Source organism: Ascaphus truei, chromosome 3 (assembly GCF_040206685.1).
Source record: "Ascaphus truei isolate aAscTru1 chromosome 3, aAscTru1.hap1, whole genome shotgun sequence".
In the NCBI taxonomy this organism is placed as follows: Eukaryota; Metazoa; Chordata; class Amphibia; order Anura; family Ascaphidae; genus Ascaphus; species Ascaphus truei.
In genome coordinates, this window is record NC_134485.1 from 104,425,246 (window position 1) to 104,442,696 (window position 17,451).

The following is a 17,451-nucleotide window of genomic DNA, read 5'->3' on the forward strand; positions in this document are numbered from 1 at the left end:
ATGGAAGTTGCTGGCAATCCTTTTAATGAACCCATTATAGGCATTCATTACATATGTAATTTAGAAAGAAAATCAACAAAAGCAAGTACTAGTAGACAAATAGTATTTCAATAGCCTAGAAACCATGACAACACTATCCTCTCAATGCATTCTCTCGCCTCTTAATCGTGCAATTTCATGTACATCTCTAATGTCTCACACCATGTACCATATACATAAGGGCTTTCCTACCAAATTCCCAAAGGGGCCATATCAGAAATTACATTTAGATGTAGAAGGGCCACAAGTGTTTTAATATAATTTAGGATACCTTAGAATGCTTTGAAATGCTTGCAAAATATTGAAGTTTAATCATTTGCAACATCTGTATGTAACGGATTTTCTGGCCTAGCCTGACCCCCCCCAATCTCATACTGGCCCCTGTGGTCTAACCAGCCCCCATTACATGGTCGTGTCTGGTGGTGCACCTGTTGGCAACAGGACTCCTGAGTCTCCCGCATGATGGTGTTTGGGGATTGTCAACCCAGACAGGCAGCTGAGGTAGTGTGCTTGAGTCCTACCTACATACAGTGCAGCGCCTCCACCTCATCAGGATCCCTGCGTCCGCAAGGAGATGGTTCTGATGAGGAACTCCTTCTTGGTGGTGCCTTCCGCTGGAGAGTAACTTCACACTCACACAATGGGGTTGTCTTTGAACAGGGCATCTTTATTGTTGCTTGGTGGTATGGGCCAGCTGCCCCTCACAGCTAGCAGCTCAGCCGCTCATCTCTCTGCTGCACTCCATTAGGAAGGTTCCTTCACCTCTAATAGAGTTGCTCTCCACCTCTCAAAGAGATTCACCAGCTTCTCTGTCTCTCTGCTCAGAGCTGCACAGACTCACAGCTCTTGCATCAGACCACTGCAACACTGTTGCAGACCTCCACGTGCCTCTCCTGAACAGAGTCAGAACACCAACAGAAAATGAACTAACTTTAGGAAGTGCTGTGCTGCTACCTTCCAGCATTTAATCAAGGATGTCCTCCGAGAGTTATTGGACCAATTCGTAGTGGCATACCTGGATGACATCCTAGTCTTCTCAGATAACATCATGGATCACCAGAGACATGTCCGAATTGTCCTTGAGCGTCTCCGTAAGTACAAATTATACATCAAGTTAGAAAAATGCGAATTCGAAAAAACCAGCATGCAATTTCTCGGTTACATCATCTCTCCCGAGGGTTTGAGTATGGACCCAGGCAAGATTCAAGCCGTGGTGGAAAGGCCAATCCCTCGGAATGAAAAGGACATTCAGAGATTTGTGGGTTTTTTATTGCATTATTGCCCCAATCACCCAACTCACACGGAAGGAATTCCCCTTCAAATGGTCTCCTAAAGCGGATGCGGCATTCGAACAATTGAAGTCACTCTTCACATCTGCCCCTATCCTCATCCATCCAAATCCAGAATTACCATTCATCTTGGAAGTGGATGCATCCGACTCCGCTGTTGGTGCCATTCTGTCACAAAGAATTGGACCCAAGATGCTCCTTCATCCATGTGCCTTTTATTCATACCAAATGTCAACAGCTGAACGAAATTATGACATCGGAAACAAAGAACTCTTGGCTATAAAAGCTGCATTCTCTGAGTGGAGACATCTACTGGAGGGGGCCAATCACCCAATTACGGTCTTTACGGATCACAGGAACTTAGAATTCATTCGATCCGCAAAGAGACTGTCTGCGCGACAAGCCAGGTGGGCTCTCTTCTTTGCAAGATTTCAGTTCCACATCTCCTACCGCCCTGGCTCCAAGAATGGAAAAGCCGACGCCTTGTCACGGTCCTTTCCTAATCCTAGTTCAGACAAAGAGCAAAAAGAAACTATTCTTCCAAAAAGAAATTTTTTGAGCGTCACATTCTCCGCCGATCTCCTCACACGAATAAAGGGAGCCTACTCAAATGACTCTTTTCTTAAAAACCCTCCTCCGGAAGCAGAACTATTTCTATGTGATGGTCTCTGGAACTATAAGGATCGTCTGTTCGTCCCTAAGGAGGTAAAATTAGAGAGGCTCCAATAAATGCACGACTCCCGACCCGCTGGTCACCCAGGTGTCCTCAAGACACAGGAACTGTTGTCTCGCTCTTTTTGGTGGCCTAAATTAGCACAAGATGTTAAAGACTATGTCCTCTCCTGTGAGACTTGTGCTAGGACCAAGACCCCTCGAGCATCACCTGTGGGTTTACTGCAGCCCCTTCCGGTTCCAACTCGTCCTTGGGGGTCCATATCAATGGATTTTATTGTTGACCTGCCCCGATCAAGTGGACATAATACCATCCTGGTAGTGGTGGACCGACTTACAAAGATGGCTCACTTCATTGCAGCACTGAATCTTCCTTCTGCAGACCAGACAGCCAAGTTGACTGTGAAATAGGTGTTTCGGCTTCACGGGGCTCCTGATGAGATCATATCCGATAGAGGGGTACAATTCACTTCAAAATTTTGGAGGACCTTCTGTTCCTCTCTAGGAATTCGTTTAAATTTATCGTCTGGCTATCATCCACAATCCAATGGCCAGACAGAAAGGACCAATCAGACTTTGGAACAATACTTACGATGTTTTGTTTGTCATTTCCAGGATGACTGGATTGATTTCCTACCATTAGCTGAGTTTTCATACAACAATTCACATCATTCTTCGACTCAGAAGAGCCCCTTTTTCTCAAATTATGGATTTCATCCAACCTTTATTCCTCGTTTTCCATCTTCGGGCCCCATTCCGGCAGTTACAGAGAAACTGGAGACTCTGCGAGACATCCAGAAGACCCTCAAAGAGACACTTCGTGAGACTCAAGTAAAGTACAAAAGAGCAGCAGACCAACACCGCAGACCCTCCCCAGAATTTCAAGTCGGGGATAAAGTCTGGCTTTCTACAAGAAATCTACGTCTAAGGGTTCCAACCATTAAATTGGGCCAAAAATACATCGGGCCATTTCGCATCTCAGCACTAATAAATCCAGTGTCCTTCAGATTAGAGCTTACTGAGACCATCAAAATACACCCTGTGTATTCATTCTTCTCTGCTGAAACCTTTCCGTGACAATCCGTTTCCTGGACGGAGACTTCCTCCCCCTGAACCCGTCCTCGTGGATAACGAAGAGGAATTCATTGTGGAGAGAATTTTGGATTCCAGGTTATACCGAGGGAAACTACAGTACCTGGTTCACTGGGGGGGCTATGGCCCAGAGGAAAGATCTTGGGAACCCAAAGATTTTGTACATGCTCCGCGACTAGTCAAAGCTTTTCACCGGAGATATCCAGACAAGCCTAGCAAGGATTGTCCGGAGAACGCTCTTGGGAGGGGGAAGTAATGTCATATTCTCTAGCCTGCTGTTCCCATGCTTGGCCACCGGGACTGCTGCCACTCTCAATGTCTGGTTCTAGTCTGCAGTACTTATACTTGTCCACCGGGAGTGCTGCTGCTAAACTAAGGAACATTCCAGACTCTGATACCTGACACCTCTGCACCTGTGCTCCACCTCCCAGCCTGCCTATATAAACCTCCCTTTCCTGTTCCTCTTTGCCTGTTTATACTGGTTCCTTAGCTTCTGCAAGGTTCCTGTGTTTACTGCTGTGCTAGCTATTGCTATCCTCCTGTTCCAGTTTCCTCGTTGCCGACCTCTGCTTGTTTCCTGACTTCGCTACCTGCCGCCTGCCTCGGACCCCTGCTTGTTTCCTGACTTCGCTACCTGCCGCCTGCCTCGGACCCCTGCTTGTTTCCTGACCGCTCCCTGCTGTTCCTGCCACTGGGATCCACTTCAGCCGAAGTCCAATCCTTGACAGTGCCGCTCCGTCTGATTTTTGACCAATAAATGTCAATAGACTGGCATCTGTGATACCTCAGAATGCCGGCCGTGTATAACTTATGGGTATCTGGGTCTTTTCATAACTGACACCCTTTTAGACAGGGAGACTCTAAATCTGTGAGACTCATTTTGAGGCTCCGTCATAAAATACCTACAGCTCATTGAGACCCCTTTGAAGCTTCGTCATAAAAATACCTACAGCTCATTGAAATGCCGGTTTCTATACTGCTATCATGTGTCGGTTAGAGGGTATGGCGAGCAATGCATTGTCTTTTCACATGGCAGCCAGGGAATGGCTTGTAAATGGGGAACAAAAACGTCTGGGACAGGGCAACCACAGTAATGCATAGCAAATCAGGTATTAACCCCTTCCTCCCCGTCACACCTCCCCCACTCAAGATGCAGGGACTGCCCTGACCACCCCGTCCGGTGGCTGGGCTGACCTGCCAGCTCTTGAAGTTAGTAAGTCCTGAGGGCTGTCCTGGCGGGACAGGCCATCAGCATTACCATGCTCACTTCCCTTCTTGTGCTGGATGGTGAAGTTCCACTCCTGTAAGGCAAGACTCCAGCGCAAAAGTTTAGCATTTACCCCCGACACCCTCTGTAACCAACTCAAAGGATTGTGGTCAGTTATTACCGTGAAATGTCTGCCATACAAATAAGGCTGTAACTTCTTTAGAGCCCACACTATGGCCAAACACTCCTCAATGGTGGCATTTGCCACCTCTCTGGGCAGCTTGCGGCTCAGATACACAACTGGGTGTTCACTGCCCTCCTCCCCCACTTGGCATAGCCCCAATGCCATAGTCCGAGGCATCAGTCTGCACCAGGAACTTTTTTTGCGTTGTCTGGAACAGCAAGTATAGGAGCGCTGGCTAGTGCAGTCTTTAATGCCTGAAACGAGACCTCACAGGCAGGAGACCAGACTACCAGCACAGACTGTCGCTTCTGGGTCAAGTCAGTCAGGGGTTTGGCAATGGCGCTATACTGAGGGACAAACTTTCTGTAGTAGCCTGCGGTGCCTAGGAAAGCTATGACTTGCTTCTTGGTTTTGGGAACGGGCCACTGCACTATAGCTTCCATCTTAGCTGGTTCTGGCTTAAGATGCCCGCCACCCATCCTGTGCCCTAGGTACAGTACTTCGGCCATCCCTACTGAGCACTTGGTGGGTTTCTACGTGAGTCCCGCTTCCCTAATCCTGGCTAGCACCGCAGCTACATGCACTAAGTGTAAGTCCCACGAATTTCTAAAGACAGCAATGTCGTCCAAGTATGCCCTTGCAAACCCTTGCATACCCTCCAGCAAGCGATTGACCAGGCGTTGAAAGGTAGCCGGTGCATTTTTCATCCCGAATGGCATCACTAGAAATTCACAGGGGCCACTTGGGGTAATAAATGCAGACTTCTCTCTAGCATCCTGGGTCAAAGGGATCTGCCAGTACCCTTTACTGAGATCCATAGTCGTCAGATACCTTGCCCCCGCGAGTTCATCTAACAACTCATCCATGCAGGGCATGGGGTAGGCATCTGACACCGTGCCCGCATTGAGCTGCCGGTAGTCCACACAGAACCGGGTGGTTCTGTCCTTCTTAGGCACCAGGACTACCGGACAAGCCCAAGGGCTCTGGGACGGTACAATTACCCCTAGGGCCAGCATCTCTTCTACTTCCCTCTCTATACTGCCCTTTACCTCTGCTGACACTCTATAGCGTGCTTATGCAGAGGTCTCAGATCCCCTGTCAGCACTGGGTGATCTGCAATGTGTGTCTTCCCTGGCTTGTCTGAGAACAGAGCCCTATACTTCTCTAGCATAGCCCTGGCTTCTGCTCTCTGCCTGACACTCAGCTGAGCCCCTATCTCCACCTGCTCTATGGTACCTCCCTGCCTAGCCTCCCCCAGGAGATCAGGCAGAGCATTGCTCGCCGCATCCCCCATCGGTGGGCTGCAAATGGCCAGCACCGACGCCACACTCGGTGCTATGTACTCCTTCAGCATGTTGATGTGATAAGTCTTATTTCTCCCTGTCTCAGCATCTACCTGTACAACATAGTTGCACTCGTTCATCTTTCGCAGTACCGGATACGGTCCTGACCAGGCAGCCATTAATTTGTTCTCCCGAATGGGCTTGAGAACAAGTACCTGCTGTCCTGGGATGAACTCTCTGCTACGGGCCTTCTGATCATACCAAGTCTCCTGCTTGGTCTGAGCAGCCCTAAGGTTGTCCTGTGCCAACCCCATGAGCATCTCTAACCGGTCTCTGAGATCTATCACATACTGAAGCACAGAAGCATCAGTAGTGGTAGTCTCCCCTTCCCATCCCTCACGGAATAGGTCCAGAGGTCCCCGTATCCTGCGACCATATAGTAGCTCAAAGGGAGAGAAGCCTGTAAATTCTTGTGGTACCTCTCGGTATGCAAACAGCAAGTGCTGCAAGTGAATCTCCCAGTCTTTTCCCTCTGCCTCTATAAATGTTCGCAGCATCTGCTTCAGGGTACCATTGAACCTCTCACATAGTCCGTTGGTTTGGGGGTGGTAAGGGGTCGTGCGCTGGTGCTTCACCCCACACGCATCCCAAAGACACTGGAGCAATTCACTCATGAACTGCGACCCCTGATCAGTTAGGATCTCACTAGGGAAACCTACCCTAGAAAAAATGGCTAACAGAGCTTTAGCTACTGCCCTAGCATCAATACTGGCAAGCGCTACCGCCTCAGGGTACCGGGTGGCAAAATCCACCACCGTGAGAATGTAGCGCTTTCCTGACCAGCTGGGAACCTTGAGGGGTCCCACGAAGTCCATAGCTACCCGCTGAAAGGGTTCCCCTATTACCGGTAACGGGTGCAGGGGTGCCTTCACACGGTCACCGCCTTACCTACTCACTGGCAGGCGTCACAGGAACGGCAGAACTCTGCCATCTCACTGGATGCCCCCGGCCAGTAGTAACGCTGCAACAGCCAGGCTCGCGTCCTAGCGACCCCTGATGCCCCGCTAGTGGAATGGAGTGGGCTACCCGCAACAACTGCTGCCTATACTCCCGGGGTACCACTAGCTGTCTCTTTCCCCGTCCATACCTCATCTAACCCGGTGGTCCCTTGCTCTCTATATAGGAGCCCGCGGTGCCACAAGAAGTAATCAGACCCCTTGCTTGGCTTAGACTCGGACGCCCGCAGTCTCATGCCCTCCAAGCTGGGATCAGATCGCACCGCATCCCTAAACTGGGCACCCCCCGGTCACATCTGAGTCAGGGGGACAGGGAACAGGTACAGGGAATAGTAAGTCAGTGTCAGAAAGCGACTGAGTCTGTCTTACCTGTCTGGTCTCTGTAGAGACTACTGGAACTGTAGGTCCCAAATGCAGGGGGACAAGGGCTGGTTCTGCTGCGATCCTTGCTGACTGGCTCCTGGTGATTGCTGCAACAGGCGCCAGCTCAGTGGTAAAAACACAGGTAACATGTCCTAGGTCGTTACCCAGCAAGACCTCGGCATCTAACCCAGGCAAAACCCCCACCTCCCTCATGCCACGTCCGGCACCCCAGTCCAAAAAGACCCGGGCAACCTGGAGTGACTTGCTGAAGCTGTGATGATCCGCCCGGGAAAGACCTTGTTCCCCGTTTTCAAGGTAGGAGTTGTGGGTTCTTCCGAGCACTGCTGTCAGGAGCTGTACCCGCTCCGCAGTGCTAACACCCGTTCCCCATGTAGCCAGAAGTGCTGTGAGCCCAGGGACGGCACGCTCGGCAGCCACAGCTGCTACCTCGTCCGCAACCCCTGGCGCTAAGCCACCCATGACTGGGGGGTCACTAGCACTCTCCTCATGTCCTTGCAGCCCCGGAGCTGGAGGGACCTCCTGCACTCCGGGCTGAATATCATCTGCCAACACAGCAGCTACGGGGACTTACCCCTCTGGTAGGACCCTGCGGTCCTCATGATGCTCCAAATCCTCCTCCAGTTGTGCCTTCGACCGCCCATCTGTCGGTAAGCCATACCCCGCACATTTCTCCACGACTTTCTCTCTGGTCCATGACCTGAACCTTCCTGAGCGATCGCTCATGGTGCCTTCGGGGTATGGGTGAAGGGAACAGTGAAGTCTCTCGTGCTCTTTAGAAGTGTGTGTCAGTTGCTACTTGTCTGAGGAGCTCGCAAGCTACAAGGTCCTCACTATATTGCAGAGCCCGCAGGAAACTGCAATATAGGTTCAATCAGTATCCCAACAGCTGCCACCAGTTTTTTAAAAGCCTGTCACGATAACACCAACTTTTATCAACACATTTATATTTCTGGGTACTTGATTGAACAGAACAAGTTGCAAAATAAATTGTGATTTATCTCCTTAATAGACAAACACACGACATCTGCAGAATACACTGAAAACAACACTCACTGGGATAAGGGAACAAAATAAATTGTCCTTGAAACGAAAGAAATTGTCCTTTGCTTGCAAGTACCAGAAATGCAACCTTGGTTTTAAAAGTCCTGTGGTTATGTTGTTTTTAACCCCTTCACTCCTGGACTGGTTGCTGCTGGGCTGGAACACAGTCTTGCATCTTTATATCATGGATTAAAATTCAGGAAACACCCTGGGGATACCTGGGGAGCCACAGTTATAGGCTGGCCAAAGCTATCTTTCACATGTGGATCCAATCCCCCTCGTGGGAACAAAACAACCCACGAATAGCCAAGTTACCCACAGTTCATAAGACCGGTCAAAAGGGCTGTCCGGTGGGCAGGGTGCATGGGTCAGGTTGACACCCATGCCACTTAGCATACCTGGGCTACACCCATAACTTGGTGCCGCTCCGTCTGATTTTTGACCAATAAATGTCAATAGACTGGCATCTGTGATACCTCAGAATGCCGGCTGTGTATAACTTATGGGTATCTGGGTCTTTTCATAACTGACACCCTTTTAGACAGGGAGACTCTAAATCTGTGAGACCCCTTTTGAGGATCCGTCATAAAAAATACCTACAGCTCATTGAGACCCCTTTGAAGCTTCGTCATAAAAATACCTACAGCTCATTGAAATGCCGGTTTCTATACTGCCATCATGTGTCGGTTAGAGGGTATGGCGAGCAATGCATTTTGTCTTTTCACATGGCAGCCAGGGAATGGCTTGTAAATGGGGAACAAAAACGTCTGGGACAGGGCAACCACAGTAATGCATAGCAAATCAGGTATTAACCCCTTCCTCCCCGTCACAAAGACAGTGTGTGTGTCTCTGGTGAGACATGGGGAAGAGAGAGCGTGTGTGCGTGTCTGTGTAATACTATCTGTGCCTGTCTATTTGTGCGTGTGTATTGCGTGTATCTGTCTATCTGTACGTGTATCTGTATGTGTCTTTGTATTTATGTGAGAGAGTGGGAGATATAAGGGAGGCACTGCGAGTATAACAGTGGGGGAGTGGGAGCGGGAGCATTGGGGGGAGAGACACGAAAGACAGGGGCTGCGGAGGAGAGAGACGTGTACGGTGATTTGGGTTCTCTAGAATGTAACAATTTTATTCTGGGGTTTCACAAACACAAAAAAGGGTCCAAACCACGTATCTATATAATCATGATGTTGATATTCCGTGATCCTTTCATTAACAAGGTTAATTTTTTATTTGTATAGGTTTCTTTCTATTGGAACCTCATTTCGCGGACTGGCATTTTCTTTTATGATGGGTAGCTCAACAGTGGGAAAAATTGCATATGATACCTGCGGTGCTGTTCACAATGCATTCCAAGCAGAACATATGCCATTTCCCACCATAGAAAGCTTGAGTACAGTGACAAAAGATTATTGTAGCACCTGGAATTTTCCAAATTGAGTTGGTTGAACCGATGATAAACAACATCCAAGATAAAAATCCCAAAAATGTTGGGACTATGTATTTCAATTATAAACTCTTCCATCTGTAGTCTTGCAAGCTGTTGCTGACTCAAAATATAAATTTATAGCAATCGATATGGGCTTTGTGTGAGTGGATTTGATGTAGCAAATGCGTGTTTACTAATGTAATTGATCGTATAGCATACTGGTTAGTATGTCCAAACCCTTAATGATACAGCCTTGAAGAAGCGTTTTGATCGCGAAACGCGAGCGTCGGCACAAGCAACAGGCGTGCACGCGCAGGGGTTCTCACATACCGCGTCCACTAATCTCGCACGGCGAGTAGTTGCGGCTCCCTGCTTCTGCATCATATAGATATCATGCAGTGTCCAGACGGACACGAGGTCTCGATTTTAAGGGGGGGGGATTCCTCTAAAGAGAGGATAGTTTACTTCCACTATGGCATCTTTGCACCCATTCATGAATATGGATTGCCATTCATAGTAACAGAGCAAAAAAACGAATATCAGCTCCAGAAGCAAAAAGGTAAGTGAAATCAAATAACAGTCTTTTAAATTGATAATAGCAATGTCCGGTACATACTGTATAAGTATAGATGCAGGGAGAGGGGAGAAAAACCAAGGGGTTAAGCAAGGTATAAGAAGCGGGGTACTTCAGAGAGGTTGGATTCCCACCAGGCTGTGTGACCCCCTGAGAAGATTCACCTTACCCCCGTCTCCTTCCAAATGAAGTGGTGTAGAGCCGCACGCTCACAAGGTGTCACCACTAATCCATTCCTCCCGCAACAATGGTGAAACCGGTGGTGTCCTCCGATCCAGGCAGCAACAGAAACAAAAAATGATCGAGTGGACTACCACTTGCTATGAAAAGAAGTTGGGGAACTCGCCAGATTTGAAGGTTAAAAAAAGTCTTTAATGAAAACTACATAAAAGCGCCATAGTGGGCGTGAAACATGTGGGAGGAGGAGTTTTGTTATTTTATGTAGTTTTCATTAAAGACTTTTTTAACCTTCAAATCTGGTTTCTGCCATTCATAGTATTTTATAGTTTGTGCTCATCTCTATCTACGTGATAGACCTATCTATTATCAGCTGCATTTATCACAGTGCTCTTTAACCAACTACGATATACACTGGCTCACACGGACCAGGTGCCTACTATACATATATATATATTAGAAAAAAAAGAAAAAGCACCCGATCCATGTGTAAAATCTGATATAAAAGGTTTAATTTACCACGAACATAGACAATTGCACACTCACACTTTTTCAGTGTATTAAAAGCGTTGTATGGGACAAGCCCATGCACCAAACAGACTTCAGACTGCCACTGCTTCCTTCCGTTCCATGTAGCTGTGTAAACCGCAAAGTTTTGCTGCTGCTGGTGTCACCGTCTCAGCGTCTCTCCGGCAACACGGATGAGCAGCTTGCGGTTCCTAGTCAGCACGGCTCTGCACGGCTCTTCTCCGATGAGATGATAGGGAACTTGTGTACTGGCGTCTGTATTCAGGTGTCTGGGCTACTCCACCACCGTAGCTCCTATACCACATGACCCTACGCGTTTCTTCCGTCTCAGCGGATTTCATCAGGGGATGGACTGTCGTTGTAATGGCTTGTTATTTATAATGCCTCAGTCCAATAGAGCAAATCCAACCCAAATGGTTCTAACAAATTAATTAATTAAGGTCATCTGTGCTGGATGTTGACAAAATAATACAGTATAATATACAGAACCTTTATCTGACTAGGAGGTCTCCGATCTAAGTCTATCAGTAATAATATTGATAATAGCATTAAAGCCTTTGACTGTGTATCGACCTACCAACGGGTTAACACTTTGTCACTCCAGGAACTTATTGCACAGTGCATTATACACAAACAGTATAATATATGGAAACTTTACTGACTAGGAGGTCTCCGTTTTCAATCATTCAGCAAGTATATTAGCAATAGTATTCTAGCCTTTGATTGTGTTCGTCCACCTACTAACGGGTTAACACTCAAGGTCATCCCAGGAACCTATTACACTGTTCATTATACGGATAGTGCACTGGCTAGGAGGTCTCCACTTGCTTATTACTATATATACTGTCATTAGCACCAAGGCGCAATACTGTGTTTTCCACTAACACCCAGGCTAAGAGTTAAGGTTATTCCAGGTCACACACAGTATTATGTGCCCGATTTTTAGCTGAAGTCGTAGGCTTACTGTATATCAAGTGTGTAAAGTCAAATAGGAATAACATTCCAACATTGCGTAAAGTTTACACTTTATATAGTTCTAGCTCCACTTTATTGATGCCTACAATACACAGGTGATCTGCAGACCTAGATATCCTGCTTTCAGCATATTTATTGTGCAGTAGGGCAACCACCAGCTAGGCAGGTGTACGCTGTGTTTTCCACTAACACACGGGTTAAGACCTTAGGTCATTCCAGGCCATGCCCTTGACAAACACGTGTCCGATATTTAGCTGAACGGTTAGGCTTTTATCAAGTGTATTTAAAACCAGAGACAGAACATGAAACACAGACAGAGCTCAGTGCTACATCCATTAACACAGATACACGGTACAGTGCATATATATATATATAAAGATAAAGATATCTTTTGAATAAATCATTCTTCCTGGTAATGTACAGGTTATTAAGAATTTATTTTAGTGTTAGGACCCTTGAGACGTGGTCTGCCTTGGAGGGGCTCAAGGGCTTACAACACTTTGGCCAAAGGGTTAAACTAAAAGACCATTTTATTCAAAAGATATATATATATATATATATAATATAATATATATATATATATATATATATATATATATATATATATATACTGTACCGTGTATCTCTGTTAATGGATGTAGCACTGAGCTCTGTCTGTATTTCATGTTCTGTCTCTGGTTTTAAATATATATTGCCATGCTCAGTAGAACTCCTCTTTGACACTTATGCGCATATATATATTGTGGTTATTTTGGGGGTTCAATATGAGCTTATTGGGGTTCTGTATGTTTTATCAAGTGTGCAACGTTTAATAGGAATAAAACTCCAACACTGCATACAAGGTTATACTTTTACACATTTGACACATTTCAAGCTCCACTTTATTTACGCCTGCAATATACGGGTGATCTGCAGACCAAGCCATCCTGCTATCAGCATATCCATTGTGCAGTACGACAGCCATCAGCTGGGCAGGTTACAGGCGTCGTCGCCTGTACAAAGGCAATCACACGAGTTTACTGCAGTTCGTTCCGTTTTGCAGTGTGTGCGCACAAACATTGCAGCTAATTGATCATATCCTCTTTCCCCCTTAATTACCAATTTATGCAGATCCATTGTATTTCAGGACCGCTATAGGTATATGATGAATCATTTATTCATCATCTCCTGATATTATTAGGATCCAGAGTGTATATTTCACTCGACACAGGATCCAGTGTGCGCCTTATTTGTTATTTTAATACCCTGTATTTTAGTTTATTGTGAAGAATTAAAGTTTATTTTTAATTTTATACTAAATCATTCCGAGTGTGAGCCGGAGTGCTTCATTTTGGGTTACTTATCTTTATATTCTCTCACTATTCAATACCTACCCTAGAGCACCGCCCACAACCTACATCCAGCAGAAGTGGGGGGTTCCCTATCTGATTCTTTACATTTAACTGTCATTTCATTGGCTGGCGAAATACACGTGACGCTGCTGCAGCATGAAACTGCAAAGTGAGTTGTCTCACTCAAGTGTAGCAGCGTCAACGCGGTACTTCGCCGCCAGGGGTAGTATCTAGCTTGAAAACTTTCACACACTAGCATGAAAGAGTGCCGAACGTGCGCACGCACGTCGCAAAGCAGGCACCGTGAGCGCGACCTAAGAGCTTCTCTGGCAGCCGCTGCAGTGCACCACACTAAGGCCACGTTTATAGTGCCGGCTACAGTGATGGAGCGAAGCGCCAAAGCAAGTACATGTAATCCGTCGCGTGTGCCTGTAGCGGGAGCGACACAGCGACCAAAATCGCTGAAATCAATAGATTTCGAAATTCACCGCGACGGCCGCTCCACGTGACTGCAATAAACCAATCACATGGCCTCTGCCTGACGTTACCGCCCCTTGCAGCCAGCGACATCGCAAAAACGTAATTACAAATTTTGCGACGGGTGACATCATGGTGGTGTTGCCGTCAATGTAACCTGCACTATAACCTCAGCCAAAGAGCTCCTCTGGCAGCCGCTGCAGCGCACCACACTAAGGCCGCGCTTATAGTCCTGGCTTCGGCGACGGAGCGTCACGTCAAGACAAGTTTATTTAATCCATCGCGTGCACCTATAGTGGGCGCTAATGCACGACCGAAATCCCTGAAGTCACTGAAAATTGATTTTTACGGCGACCACCGCGTGACGTCAGCAGGCACTTGAGCGGTTCAGCCAATGAGTGCTAACTGCTCACAGCCACGACCCCGCCACGACGCTACCAAGCCCCCCGGTCACCGTCTCTTGTCTCCTACACTATAGGCAAAAAAACTCTGCTACAACGGCGTCAGATGACTTCACCGTGTCGATGTAGCCAGGACTATAAGCGTGGCCTAAGAGTTCCTCTGGTTGTCCCATGAAAACTTTATATATATATATATATATATATTTTATTTTTTTTAATCCTTTCTATGTTTGTTTATTACCTACTCTATTAAAAAAATATATATAAACACATCTATTTTAATTTTACTTATAGACACTATATATTGAATTGTTCTGTTATCCAATTTTTACTTACATTCTTTGCAATATTGTGGGTTCCACATTGTGGTTTATAGTGTGGTAATAACACTATCTTATCTTTCACTTATTTACCTAACTAGCCATCTAGCGCATTTAGAAACCCTTTATACAGATACCTTCACAAGCACCCAGGCTCAGTGCTATTGAAGTAGGAATAGTGCAGATTAAATGAGAACTTCAGTATTAGTAATTGTTAGTATGGACAAACAATTGATATAATATCAATTGCTAGTTCAAATTAAAAAAAGGTATCACCTAATACTGAAGTTCTCATTTATTGTGGACTACCACGGCTATTTAATTTAATTAACAAAGTAGGAATGCAACTAAGCAGAAATTTGTGTCCAGAACACCGAGGTCATCAGTGACATCAGAATGGGAGGGTGTGGCTAAGTTGCAGCTGCTGTCATTTGCCTTGAGTAGTCATCACTCATTGGTCAAAATACTGTCTCCCTTTAGCAAGGCAACTGACAGCACTGTGAGGTCACGTGAGCTCATCGAGACATCATAATACACTGAATGTTGGTGAGCTATAAATGCTGAAGCCTTCCAAGAGGAGTTATCATTCATGGTCAGCATGGAACAAAGGAGAAGGAGAGTTTCCTTGTAACAGCATCAATAACAGCCTGATGACCAGTAGAGGGACAGGGAGATGTGAGTGCAGTTTATTCTAACAAGGGCCAATTGGGACACGTGATGGGATACCAGTCCACATGTGCATGTTGAATTTGAGGAAGTTGTTGAATTGGATAAATCTTTTCCTTAAAAGCAACAATTTCCCCCACAAATAAATGGGTTTGTTTTTGGAGTCTAGACATCTTTCTCACACACAGTCCCCATTGAAAAACACCCATGCACAGTCCAGCCGCCTTAAACAGGACAGCCGACAGAGGGGGACGAAGGGGAGAGAACCGGGACAGGTGTCCCAGTGACTGCGGGGGGCCCGGCCGGCGTTGGAAGTTGGGCAAGTTTTTTGCCTGGCTGCCAGGCCTCTCGTTGCCGCTGGACCCCAACTCTACCAAGCTGCGGGCCTCCCTCACTGACACTGTCCCACGCTGAGCCTCTGACGTAGGAGCGCACCAGGCCTCTCTAACGACGGCGCGCAGGACCCGGCTCGGGACAGGGTCAGTGAGGGAGACCCACAGCTGGGGAGAGTTGAGGCAGCAGAGGCCTGAGACCAAGGTGGGGGTGCATGTTGTATGTATGGGGGGGCACTGCATGTATTGGGGGGGGCGGCACTGGAAGGTTTTTTGGTATATATTTTGAGAGGGGCAGGGGAGGGAATGAGTGTGAATAGGGGGATTGAGTGAGAGTGGGGTAATTGATGGAGGGGGTGAAGGAGCGAGAGAGGGGGTAAGAGTGAGACGGAGGGGAGAAAAATACATGGAAAGGGGGGGGGGGGAATAGAGGCTTGTACAACCGCATACACAGAATGGGGGTGGCCTTGGTCAAAACTCTAGTCCTAGGCCTCGAAAAATCTGTCTGTGGACACACACACACTTACACACACCCACACCCACACACACACACACACACACACACACACACACACACACACACACACACACACACACACACACACACACACACACTTTCCTAACCGTCCGTGATTAACCTACACAGCGATCTCACATAGGCAGGATATCAGGATGCAGCGCTTCTCTGAGAGGAGGACTCATTCCCTCCCAGTCATTCCTGAAGATACCCCTGACCCGGCCCCTGTTTGTCAGAAATCCGCCCAGACGCTGTCACAGCCCCTAGAAAGAGTATGTGTAGATAAAACCGGACAACTGGTAACCCTACTCTGTTGCAGCAAGCTCTAGAGAAAGCTGCATGTGATCTGTATGAGCCAAGTGAAGAAGGGGCATCTGCCAGGACAGGAGCTATAGAGAAGAAGTGGGAAGGTGCTTGAAACAGGGACTTATCACTGTTGGAGGAAAAACTGTCTCTAAATCCAGCAGTGTGCTGGTTAATTGCACAGGCAATCAACCAGACTCCCCCTGGCTGTTTAGGATTGTTAGAAAAAGCCTGATCTAAGAAACAGGAGGGTAGTTGGTGTGGGTAGAGCACAGCTTCCAGACTCCCTGCAATGTGAAGCAGGGAAAACAAAACCAGGCCACTCCGCAGTAGTTTCAAATTTGTATTAGCCAACTAACACATACAGGGAAAAAAGGGGACAAATAGAACGCACCTACGCGTTTCGTACAAAGGTACATCATCGCCGGACTTCCTAATTAAGGATCTTATTAACAATATGCTTAAGGATGCTACCTGCTCAATTTTGAGCACCACATATACCACATTCCTCTGATCTAAGAAACAGGAAGATTTTCCTTAGCCCACACATGGGCTGACCAGAGGAAAATATGTCTTGATGCACACAGGACTGTACGCTGACAACAAGACAAGGGGACAAGACCTCTATACCTGGACAAGGACATTTCCATTGCACACATGGGTGCTGACCCAGGAGAGCAGAGAGACCTTCCTCTACAGCACCATTTGGTGCTATGGTCCTGTAACCAAGACGAGGATACTGACCCCTCTGTATCTCTCCTTGATGACACACCTGAGGTACCACTAGAAAGCACTATCTAAACCTTCAGCTGCCCAACAGGCAACAAACAAAGGTATAAGTGCAGAATCAAAACCAGAAGAATCCTTATCTGATGAAGCTGAAAAGATAGGACGTCCCCTGGAAATGGATGTGGAATCGCAACTCAATCCCAAAGAATGATAAACTAAAAAAAGATATACCCTATAACTCAGCGCAAAAAAATATATAAAGTGTAAATACAATATGTGAATAATAAGCTTATTGCTAAGTGAAAGCTGCCACGGGGTCTCTGCCAAACAAATTCCTCATAAACTCATTACAGACAATTATACAAAAAATGGAATGACCCGGCGCTTCAGGCTACAACAATACCCCAGTCCAATGATTAGTCCATATAGATATGGAAAGTTATTTTCAATATTCCAGCTGATGGAGCGATGGTGATCCAATTGCT